We start from the raw sequence: 12,571 nt of genomic DNA on the forward strand, positions 1-12,571 counted from the left end.
TTCCTGACCGTTCCAATCCCTCTTCTTTCCCCTCAATTCCCTTGCACCTCTCCACCCAGTTACTTATCCTCTCTAAGGCAGTTGTGGTTCACTCTCCTCGGCATCACTCGCTAATTGCAGTGTTACTACATGTGCCCTGTACCAGTATCCACATCTCTGAGTCCACCAGAACCTGGAGACCTCTCCAGAAAACCCCTGGGGAAAATTTATCTACCCTTTTAATGCTGCTTAATGTTGGCAGGATTAAGGCCATGAAGATTGGACCCATGAATAATTTAAGCATAAATACTGGCATTGAAAGAGTGCATAAATACCTCTGACTCGTGGAGAAATTGTGAGCGTGCAGTTAGAGCTGATAAGAAACATGATCTTAAATTCTCTATTGGACCACTTAATATGAAAATAACTCTTAAGGTCAAGCAAGATTAAAGAAGTAAAGCACTAATCTAACATTTTATATTTTTTATGTTATCTTGTGTGTTTTTCCATATAGGTTTTACACATTGATAAGAAAGTAATTTTAGTTCCATTATGAGCATAAACTCCCAAAACAGGTCATGGACAAACATGAGAACAGCTGTAATAGGAATAGTTTGAAACATTATATTGACATGCACAGGAGTGTTCGATTCTAATTGAAAGATGATGGTTATTGATTCCTCTAGCTCGGCTTCCACAACTATGTAAATCATTAATCATGCAACCATTTCAAGGTCCTGGCAAGGTTTACTATTGAGTTCAGTGTTAATTACAAAAACATTTAAGGTCAAACGACAGTGATTAAAAGCATGATGCGCACATATAGCCTATGGGTCACATCTACTCCTCGCCACAGAGCAGATAGGAACTAATGCTTGTAGCTCTCTTACCCACACTTATCTTCTGTAGCAGGTTGGTCCCCAGGAGGCATGAATGTAAAGTATAGTCAATTTCTTTAAAGTGATGAGTCACACTGAGATTTTTTTAGTCAAACAAAAATGAATTATGGGGGACTGTCATCTAAGCAAGGGTTAAATTTTCCTGATCAATAAATGCTTAATTTTACCTACTGCTCCAGTTTTCAACTGATTCCTTCATCTGTATAAGAGATTTTTTTTTACAAATTACTGTTGGATATGGTGGATTGTACAGAGCACTATTAGTTCATCGTCTGGAATACCGTTTATAAGTTTTGGTCTTTTGCTTAGGATGGAAATTAATGTATCAGAGAAGGATTACTCGACTAACACCTGGAATGCACATGTATTTTGAGGATTAATTGCATTATCTGGCCTTGGATACACAAGAGTGTGAAGGGTTGATTAAATCATTAAAACAAAAAGAGATCTTAACAGGGTAGAGAAGGAACATTAGGAGGATTTAACAGGGAGAGGGAGAGAGAGAGAGAGAGAGAGAGGAGGCTTTTTATTACTTAGAAATATATGAGGCTGTGCAACTCTCTTTTTCTAAGGGTAGTGGAATGAAAGTGGAGAAAAGTATTAAGTTTTTGACCTGAATTGTTATCACTCTGTTTCTCTTTCCACAGAATCCTCCTGCTAGGCTGACCATTTCCAGCATTTTTTGATTTTACTGCACAAAATTGTCTTAACATTTAAAATGTTTCTAATCTAAAGTCACATTTCATGCAAGTCAGAAAATATAAAGAAAACATAACAGTACAATGTATTATTATAATGGGTTAATAATGTTCCAAACTGCCCATTGCAAATCAGTTCAATTCATTACACTGATTTCTACTGGTTTTCTGACTGATAATGTAAGGGTTAATTTATCACAAAATCCATACTTTCTTGTCCTGATTACATTTTTTGTAATGGAAAACTAGCCCTTGTTTTGGCTAGATTTGATTTATAGGATACATCAATTAAAAGGTAACAATTCATTCACATCTGGTAAGGTGTGGCTAGTCTGTGTGTCACTGTCAATTCTTGGATATGAACAAGGTCCTTTTAACGGAGTAAGTTAAACCACCATAGAACTGGCACTGATACTTGAGCATAAGATGCACTGTGGTGATGGAGGAGCCAGATTTCATTTGTTAAACATTTTTAAAGTATTTTATTTTAATAGTCTCAAGCTAATATAAGACATTTTATCATCACACAATATGATATACAGAGTCCAGTATTTTTTTCCTTCCCTGGATATTAAATAAACCATAAAAGGCAAAGGGAAAAACAAAAATAAAACAAAAAATCCAAACCAAAAATTAAAACACACGCCGTCTGTGCCACAACCTTAATTCACTCTTTTCTGTTGGGACAGGCTGTATCTTAACTCAGTTCTAAAGGTGGGGGGAATGCAGGGGGAATAAATCATATCTGCCCACCTATGTGCCTCAGATACACTGCCACATGTCACATGTCATATTTCTTCTTCAAGTTGTAAGAAATCTTCTCTTGGAGAATGCAACTCTGTATTTCCATCATGTAATACAGAGTTGAGAATTGGACTTCCACACAACCGATACACTTCCTGGCTACTGACAAAATGATCTTCACAAATTGAATTTGGTGTTTGGATAATCTAAACTGTACTTCACCAATATCTCCCAGAAGGAACAATTCTGGATCTTGTGAAAACTCCACTTTTGTAACTTGATGAGTGTAACAGTCATTGAAGAAATCTAAGAGTTTGATAAAATTACATGGAATTGCTGTATGATATATATTCCACATTTATTAAAATGTTATTGTATAATTTATTAATTAGGACATTCTTATGAATGTAATAAAGGTTAAATTAAGAATAGTGAACATAAGCAAAACAAACTAGGAAACTTGTCTTGTATGTCCGTTAACTAAGAATTCACCTTAGGTGATATCGCACAGGAATGGTAACGAATAAACTGTCTGTTCTACATTGTACCAGATATTTAATCCCAGCAACTTTAATGAGGCAAAATACCAGTCTTTAAATTTTAAATTTAAATTTCGGCATACAGCATGGTAATAGGCAATTTAGCCCACAAGCTCATGCCGTTCAATTACACCCGATAGACCTATACCCCGGTATGTTTTTGAACGGTGGGAGGAAACTGGAGCCCCTGGGGAAAACCCATGCAGACACAGGGAAAATGTACAAACGTCTTGCAGACAGCATGGGATCTGATCCCAGGTTTGGATCGCTGGCTCTGTAAAGGTGTTGCACTAACCGCTACACCAACCGTGTCTATAACAAACACTTGATCTGATATATGTGGAACCAGCACATGGAGTTAAAAAATTCCAAAATGGTGATCAAACTTCTGGAAGCGTATGTTCTCTTAATGCAATGTTCAATGTTGTTTTAAATGTTAGGACTGTTTTTACTTGCATTCTGTCATGCTGACCATAATCGCTAATTTAAGATGATTCTATCGGATTGTACATGATTTATATCTCTTCCGTCCCTGCCTGTTCGTGTGTCTGCCTAAACGCATTTTAAATGTTGCTATGCTAACTGCTTCCAGCTCTTCTCCTGGCAGTATGTGCCAGGCATCTACCATTCTCCTGCCTTGTGAATCTCTTTTCAACTTTCTTACATTAAATCTATACCCTTTCCATTCTGAGAAAAAGGCTGTGATCAACTCCCCTAAATGAATGACGGAACTGGGCAGGGACTACTCTAACTCGATGATAATTTCATCATCATGCCTATATCTTTCTTGCTTTATGTAATCTGTTGTTAGCAATGTTCTATTGGATAGCTATGTCCTTTTTATTTTAATAGGAATTAATTATGGATGCAACATTGAGGCCTTCAGGCCTCAGTGTCATGCAGATAAGAGCTTGTTAATATTTTCCTTCAACAGGCAATGGCATGTATGGTATTTATGGGACCAATTCTACTGAAGCACATCACCTCAAAGCATGCCCCGTCAGTTAGCATTTAGATTTAAAATGCCCACCATGTTTCTGGAAGGTAACTGCGCAGCTGGGATCTTGGACAAAAACTTGCAACCTCAGCAATTTACAGGACCATTCATGCACAACATGATTACTGCAAAGCAGAGACATGTGTAAACACGTCGAATGAAAGCCACCTCCAAAATGCATTATGATTGGACCAATGATGCATTATGATTGGACCAATGATGCATTATGATTGGACCAATGATGCATTATGATTGGACCAATGATGCATTATGATTGGACCAATGATGCATTATGATTGGACCAATGATGCATTATGATTGGACCAATGATGCATTATGATTGGACCAATGATGCATTATGATTGGACCAATGATGCATTATGATTGGACCAATGATGCATTATGATTGGACCAATGATGCATTATGATTGGACCAATGATGCATTATGATTGGACCAATGATGCATTATGATTGGACCAATGATGCATTATGATTGGACCAATGATGCATTATGATTGGACCAATGATGCATTATGATTGGACCAATGATGCATTATGATTGGACCAATGATGCATTATGATTGGACCAATGATGCATTATGATTGGACCAATGATGCATTATGATTGGACCAATGATGCATTATGATTGGACCAATGATGCATTATGATTGGACCAATGATGCATTATGATTGGACCAATGATGCATTATGATTGGACCAATGATGCATTATGATTGGACCAATGATGCATTATGATTGGACCAATGATGCATTATGATTGGACCAATGATGCATTATGATTGGACCAATGATGCATTATGATTGGACCAATGATGCATTATGATTGGACCAATGATGCATTATGATTGGACCAATGATGCATTATGATTGGACCAATGATGCATTATGATTGGACCAATGATGTGCTGAAACAACACTTCCAGACCCCCATCTGTCTGACAGAACTGTACACCATTAACAGGGAATATTTAACTTCATGGAAGCCTGCTGCATGTTCCACATCCTGGACATTATGAAGTGACAACCATTGGCACTAGTAGTTGGTGGAGTGGTGGGACCTCCTCTGAGAAAGCAGCAACTTGTGCTCGATGGAACCATCCCACTATCACGAGGATGTTTCTCAGGAATCTCCAAACTAGTTAAAGGACAGGGAACTACAGTGCTCTTTCTTTATCCCTGGCATCATCTCATTCCACTAATCTGATATCTCACTCCATGAAGATCCTCTCTATGTTATTCTGTGAGGGATGCAAGTGTGAAATCAAGAGATAGAGAATGTTTATCTCTGCTGCCTTCTTGCTGCTTGACTGGTCAAGTGGTGCTTGGTGAACATGTGAAAAGAGAAGTGTGTCAGAGTGAGGGGCCCCGGGGTAGTACAGGACTGAAGAGGAAGAGAAAGGTGAACACTTTGGAGATCTATAAGCAAATAAAAAACTAACTTGCTGGAAGAACTCAACAGGTCAAACAGCATCTGTGAAGGCCAAGTGATGGTCAATGTTATTGGTCAGAAATGCCTGATTATGATGCAAGGTTTTGACCTGAAACATTGACCATCCATTTTCTTCCACAGATACTGCTTAACATGCTGAGTTTAAACCAGCAACTAACTTTTTGCTCCAGATTCCAGCATCGTCAATCTCTTGCGTCTCTAAAGGATTTATAGGTTCCAGAAAAGGGAGGGGGTGAGAAGGAAGAGAGAGATATGAGAAAGAGGATTACTTAATCTGTCACCAGTAATTGCTGACCATTCAGTCCATTGCAGACTCTACATTAGAAGTCTTGCTAATGACCTGCCTGTCTTTTCCTTGACAGTTAACTAAAAAGTGAAAACTGTTGCGATTAACAGAATAATCACATATTCTGTTCCCCTTCACCAATATATCTGTCTCCAATTCCTAAAGCAATGAGAATTAAGGATAGAGATTTAAATAGAGGGAGGATTGAATGGCAAAGTGGAGGTAAATTTAATCCTAAGTAAGGCATAAAAAGAGAAAGAAAATGGATTGTAAAATTGTGAAAAAGAAAGGGAAAGATAAAATTCTTTAAATCCAATACAAACCATGACCCAGGATGATATTCCATACTTAAAATTGTTAATTTTCTCAGCTGGAGATTGATTATCAGTATTTAGTTTTTAAGGTACTTAATCCTGCTAATTACTTGATTTGATGAGAAACAATGTTCAAATGCAATAACTTCATGGAATTGACAGCAAAATGCTAATTTTGCTGATTTATGGACAGAGCTGCAAAAAATGTCCAGCAATTTTCATTTCTTCATTAAAATATTCAGCCCAGTTGAAAGGCAGAAAACATACAACCACATTGCATTACTTTCCAACCAAAATCAGACCTTGCGTTTATGTACTAGTCCTCCCAAGTGTAAGCTACATTAAGATTTTCATGCATATATTTTATGGTAAGATAGTTGATTGCCTGATATTCCACTTTCTTTCAATTGGAAGAAGTAGGATGACAAAAGATGCAAAGATTTATTTATGATGTCACCTAATTAAGATGATTTTGTAGCTACAATTATCGAGTGTTGCTGTAAGCCCGACTCTTTAAAGAACAAAAACATTAATGCATTTGTCATCTGTAATGTGAAGTCATCCGGAAAAATGAAACTCATCTGTTAAGTAATAGTTCATAACATGACTTCAAACCCTTTGTTTTAAAAGTGATTGCATACATTTTTCAGTGGTGTGTGAAAAAGGAAATAAAATTCTGTTATAAAGCCTTGGTGCCATGCACTCACAAGAAATACATGGTACAGATAAATTTCAGTTCAATTTGGCTGCCAGGTCTTTATATGCCTACTTGTGGGTTCCTTTTCTTTTGATCATCTTTTAAGATGTTCTAAATTAATGAAGTCCCATGATTAGATCCCATCTAGATCATACAGGAGATTTTATTGCATGTTCCACTTGATTGTCCATGTGACTGAAGCTGAAGGAACTTGTGAACCATAACCAAATAGAGTAAAAGTTCTAAAATCTGGCCTACTCAGGGATTGGGTTGGGCCAGATTTCAGATATTCTGGATTCTTTCCCGGAATTTTTATATTTCAAATTTAAGGAAGAATGAAGACGTGATGAAAAGGTAAATGTTGATTGCTTATTCATTAACAAATACAGCTTGCTTCATTTATCAAAACAAGCTGTTTTAAAGTAAAGTCAACACTTGACAAAAATGTAAATGTAACTTTTTTCACGACGAAAAAAGAGCAGGTCATGGTTGAAATTATCATTAACAGTGAACATTGTATAAGAAATATACAGTATATAAATTAATGTCTTTGTGATAAGATTACCTGTATTAAGTGTGGTCGCTTGTTGCCGGTGTGCATCTGTCGTGTTTATGCATGGATGCACAAATGCACACAAAAGCCTGCTAAATTTAAAAAGCTGGGGAGCCAGATTTTCAGATGGTCCAGATTTCTGGCATTCAGATTTTTGGACTTCTATTCTACAATGACTGTCTCCACAGCCTAACATGGTTAATTTCTCTTTCTTAAGACATAATTTAGTCAGTGGGGCTGCCTGACTATGTGAGTGTTTTTAGAATTCTTGTTGCACTGAGATAATTTTACCATACCAATTTCACACACATCGATTGAGAATGTTTCAGTCAGGTAAAAGCAACATTTATGAAATTCACTAGATTAAACTTGGACATGTTTTAATGTGATTCAACATGAAGAGTTGGATATAAAGATTCTTGCCCAACCTGTTTGCCACACGTTATGAACTTCAGAGGGAGGGAATTCAACCATAAAGTGACATGATGAGTTATTTAGGGTTTCACAGTTGATTTCTCAACCTCGAAACCCAGTATGTAAAAGTAGAAGACACAAATCTCTTGTTTATTTTCATTGTGTGACGACATTGTTTAATGGGTTTAATGTATCATATAGGTTGAACGTTGAGTGAGTGGGGGGTGGGGGGTGAGGGAGGGAAGGGAGGGGGGAAAAAGGGGAGAAAATGACACTGTGTATCTTTGGCTTGGCTTCGCGGATGAAGATTTATGGAGGGGTAATGTCCACGTCAGCTGCAGGCTCGTTTGCGGCTGACAAGTCCGATGTGGGACAGGCAGACACGGTTGCAGCGGTTGCAGGGGAAAATTGGTTGGTTGGGGTTGGGTGTTGGGTTTTTCCTCCTTTGTCTTTTGTCAGTGAGGTGGGCTCTGCGGTCTTCTTCAAAGGAGGTTGCTGCCCGCCGAACTGTGAGGTGCCAAGATGCACGGTTTGAGGCGAGATCAGCCCACTGGCGGTGGTCAATGTGGCAGGCACCAAGAGATTTCTTTAGGCAGTCCTTGTACCTCTTCTTTGGTGCACCTCTGTCACGGTGGCCAGTGGAGAGCTCGCCATATAACACGATCTTGGGAAGGCGATGGTCCTCCATTCTGGAGACGTGACCTACCCAGCGCAGTTGGATATTCAGCAGCGTGGATTCGATGCTGTCGGCCTCTGCCATCTCGAGTACTTCGACGTTAGGGGTGAAGTCGCTCCAATGAATGTTGAGGATGGAGCGGAGACAATGCTGGTGGAAGCGTTCTAGGAGCCGTAGGTGACGTCGGTAGAGGACCCATGATTCGGAGCCGAACAGGAGTGTGGGTATGACAACGGCTCTGTATACGCTAATCTTTGTGAGGTTTTTCAGTTGGTTGTTTTTCCTCTCTTTTGTGTAGTCTTCCAAAGGCACTATTTGCCTTGGCGAGTCTGTTGTCTATCTCGTTGTCGATCCTTGCATCCGATGTCTGTGTGTATTTTGGTCAGTATGATACATAGCGTGAAAAATAAAAAGATGTGCGTTCATCGAAACTTGTTTAATATATTCATGTCAACACAATATACACCATTATCAATATTTCAGTTCTACTTTGAAATGTTCATTTTGATTGTTGTCATCATTCTTATATCAATTTAACATTGCAGATTCCTTTCTTTGTACAGCAAAAAATCTCCCCAGGACAAAGTATTGAAACAAATTTGATGGTGAATGGGATTTGACACAGGGAAATCTTCAAATGTTAAAAGGTTAAAAGTGCACTTTGAAGATGGTGAACAATCTGAGGCTGAATCAAAGATTGGAGTTAATAAGGACATTGAATATATCAAGTGGCGTAAGTGATGTCAGTCAAAAGGATTGGATAAGGTCAAGCATCTTGAGTGTTACTGGAAGTCTATGCATTGGATTGTAGTCTTGTCATGAGTTTTGTGAGTGTAGAAAGTCTTTCAGGAGTCAGAAAGTGTGTAGCTCACCATAAAATGTCGGCCCAGAATATTTCGGAGTGGTGCTTAGTGGTTGAGAGGATTTGAATGTTAATTGAGAGGGGTCAATAATGTAACATTTTCTTGCATGTTGTATCATAACCAAACAGAGTCCTTCCAAAATTATTTGCTTTTCCAATGAATGTGGCATCGTCAAACTAGCAATGGGATTTCAATAGGAGGCAAAATTAAGTTAACTGTGAATATCAGAAGTATTCAAGAAGACCGAAATCTAAATTTTGACATGCATCTGCTTAGCAGTGAAAAAAAATAGCAAGTTATTCCCAATGGAAATAAGATAAGGATTCATGAAGTAAATTTGAACCTACAAAATTTTAGACCAAGGCTAAATAAAAATAAAAATATAAAGCCCACTTTTCTTTGAGAGGTTTTGTTGAAGTGGAGTTTGGTTTGAAGAATATAAGAAATGGGAGCAGGAGTTGCCCATCTGGCCTGTCAAGCCTGCTCTACGATTCAATAAGATCATGGGTGACCTGGGCTTGGACTCAACTCCACACACCCAGCTGTTCTCCAAAACCCTTAATTCTCTTAATATTCAGGTGAAGAAGAATTGAACTTGTTTTTATTATTTGAAGTAATTATAGCAACACCCATATTAAATGTGGATTGTAATTACTGTATGAGATGAGACTGATTAAAATCAACCCTCCTAAAAGTACGGATCAGTAGCTTTTGTGGCTGGTTTGAGATACAAAAACACCAAATGATTTGAGTATGAATCCTTCAAAAAATATTGTTTTCTATGTGGTTTAGTGGGTTGGAGTTGAAAAATGTCAATCTGATGACATTATTGCCATGGAAACATTTAATTTTGTTTTGGGAACAGGGAGTTTCTGAGCAAAAGTATTTCTGCATGGATTAATGATAAAACTTAGCAGAGTTTTTGACGATTACTTTTCCATGACATGTTTTACTTTGGGCAAAGTTTCATTGGAAATTGAGGTTGGTTTCTTTCATTTTGCTTCCATAATGGTTAACTGGCGAGCAGTACTGTAGAGAAGCACTGGTAAGATGCAGCACTGAGCAGAAGCATGGAATGCACTAGAAGCTGGATGCAAGTCTGTTCTTTTGCTCTGTCTCTAGATTTATTAGCTAACAGGACAGATATATATCTGGCCCCAGATGTTTACATCAGCCATAATTTGTAGCATAGTACCATTCATTTGAATAAGGTAGCAACTGCAATTAAAAGGTTACATTTGATCCTTTTATGAATTACAATATGTGTATTCGTGTAAAAGTCGAATTTTGTAGACCATTTTTAATGTTAAATTTATGGGATTGACTATTACATAGATACTACTTCGGAGAGGCTGAAATTCACTCGAGAAAGCAAAATACCATATCAGTGGCAGAAGTCCAAATGACCCTGAAATGAATAAAGATAAAAACTCAATGAATTAAAGTAAGATGCAGAGTCTGAGCACCAAAACACAAGTACTACCACAGGGGAGGTCGGGACCGCAGTAAGTATCTGCGTCATCAGAGGCGTTGGGATATCAGATGGGCAGTTGGCCGGGACGAGGCATGAATTCACAACTGAGGCATCAGGAGCTCCAGCCTGTAGATTTCCCAATCCAAGGTGAGGGACTAGGGTCGACTTTTACAGAAGTTATCTGGAAAATTCCAGATTTTTTGGCAAAAAATAGGGGTCGAATTTTACGTGTATGTACAGTATGTAAAGATTATTTTTTTAAAAGTTTATTACTTATTTTTAAATAACTTCCATCATTGTAATTCCAAATCAATTTGTATGCTATTTAAATGTTCTTGATTATCAGAGAAATGTAAAAGATGTGAAATAGGCTTCTAACAATACAAAGAAACATCATTATTATTTTTGAACTGGTTCACTTGAAGGAAGGTTGTAAAGCCAAGGTCTTGACTCATTAGGAACTCTGTGTCTGCTCTGTGGTTTACAAGGCTCACATGGGAAGTTAGAGCAGACACCAGGTCTCATTTAGTCAGAAGTGGCTGAATTTGTGGTTGCAATGACTTTGTAACTCTGAAGCAAATTTTCTTTTGCCTGAAGATGAATATTATGTAGGGTGATGAGAAATGGAAGCTATTATAAGGATACAAATTTATTTTTTGAGGCTCCTTAAATATCTTTCAGAATTGAGCTGCATAGCTCTTTTTAGTAGGGGTTCCTGCATACAAGGAGTGTGGTTATTAGGACAAAGACTGACTCAAAACTTGCTTCACTGGATCATAGTGGAAGCGTCTGGGGAAGTTTTACTGGGGGAGTAAGAGTGATGGATCTTGGCCAGCTTCCTTAGGGAGCAAAGCTACACAATGGATACCCCAATGACTTGTGTGACATTCCAAATAGCAGACAACGGCTATTTTGCATGGTTGAATCGTGCAATTTAAGATTGTTCATGATCTTCCAGAGGTCAATTGGTGATAAGAGAGGAGGCAAGTCAAATTGGTGGGCAGGGTGAGTAATGGAGGAGTTGGTTGTACTTGTTTGAAGGGTGTAGGTTGGTGTGGAGACTAGTTGGGATTTAGTTCATGAGGCAAGCTGTTCAGGCTATTTATTGGGAGCTGATTGGGCTGTGAGTTGGTGGAAGATATGCTCAGTTGTTGGTTGGTTGCTAAGGGTGTGGTTCATTAGTGTGCTAGTGCGGTGTGGGAGGCAGAATTATCAGGCGATAGTTTTTAGGGGTTGGCTTGTCATATGTTGATTGGTGCGGATGAGTGATCAGACAAATTAGTGGTGGTTGTGGGTATTGATCAGGGTACCTTTGAGCCTCATGCAAACGTTTTTACTCCTAGCCGACAGACAGTATTATATTGAATACAGCCCTTTTTTTTCTGTGAATTATAAAATACTTTTGGTCAAGTCAGCTTGTGAAATGCACTTCAATCATAATAGTTTATTGTGTTCAAGACCATGGGCACAATAGTTCTGGATATGTAAGCAATAATGGTCTGAACGGCCATTAACTTTACTTTGGGCATTGAACATCACATTGAGCACTGGCGCACCCCAGGGCTGCATGCTCAGGCCTCTGTTCACGCTGCTAACTCAAGACTGTACTGCCAGCTTCAATAGAATCATCAACTTTGCAGACGACACAATGTTAGTTGGCCTCATTGGCTACAATGATGAGTGTGCTTGCGGAGAGGAGGTTGATAAGGTTGTACAGTGGTTCAACATGGACAGGACAAAGGAGATGATAGTGGACTTCAAGAGGATGCAGGACCACTCCCCATTACACATCAATGGCTCTGTCGTAGAGAGAATGGGGAGCACAGATTTCTATATCCATTTAAAGGGAAACCTATCCTGGATGGAAAACACCACCCCATTAGTCAGGAAGGCGTGCCAGCATCTACAATTCCTAAAGAGATCGAGGAGGGCAAAGTTACTGGCCCCCACATTAACAATGTTCTA

Source organism: Narcine bancroftii, chromosome 9, assembly GCF_036971445.1.
Source record: "Narcine bancroftii isolate sNarBan1 chromosome 9, sNarBan1.hap1, whole genome shotgun sequence".
Taxonomy (NCBI): Eukaryota; Metazoa; Chordata; class Chondrichthyes; order Torpediniformes; family Narcinidae; genus Narcine; species Narcine bancroftii.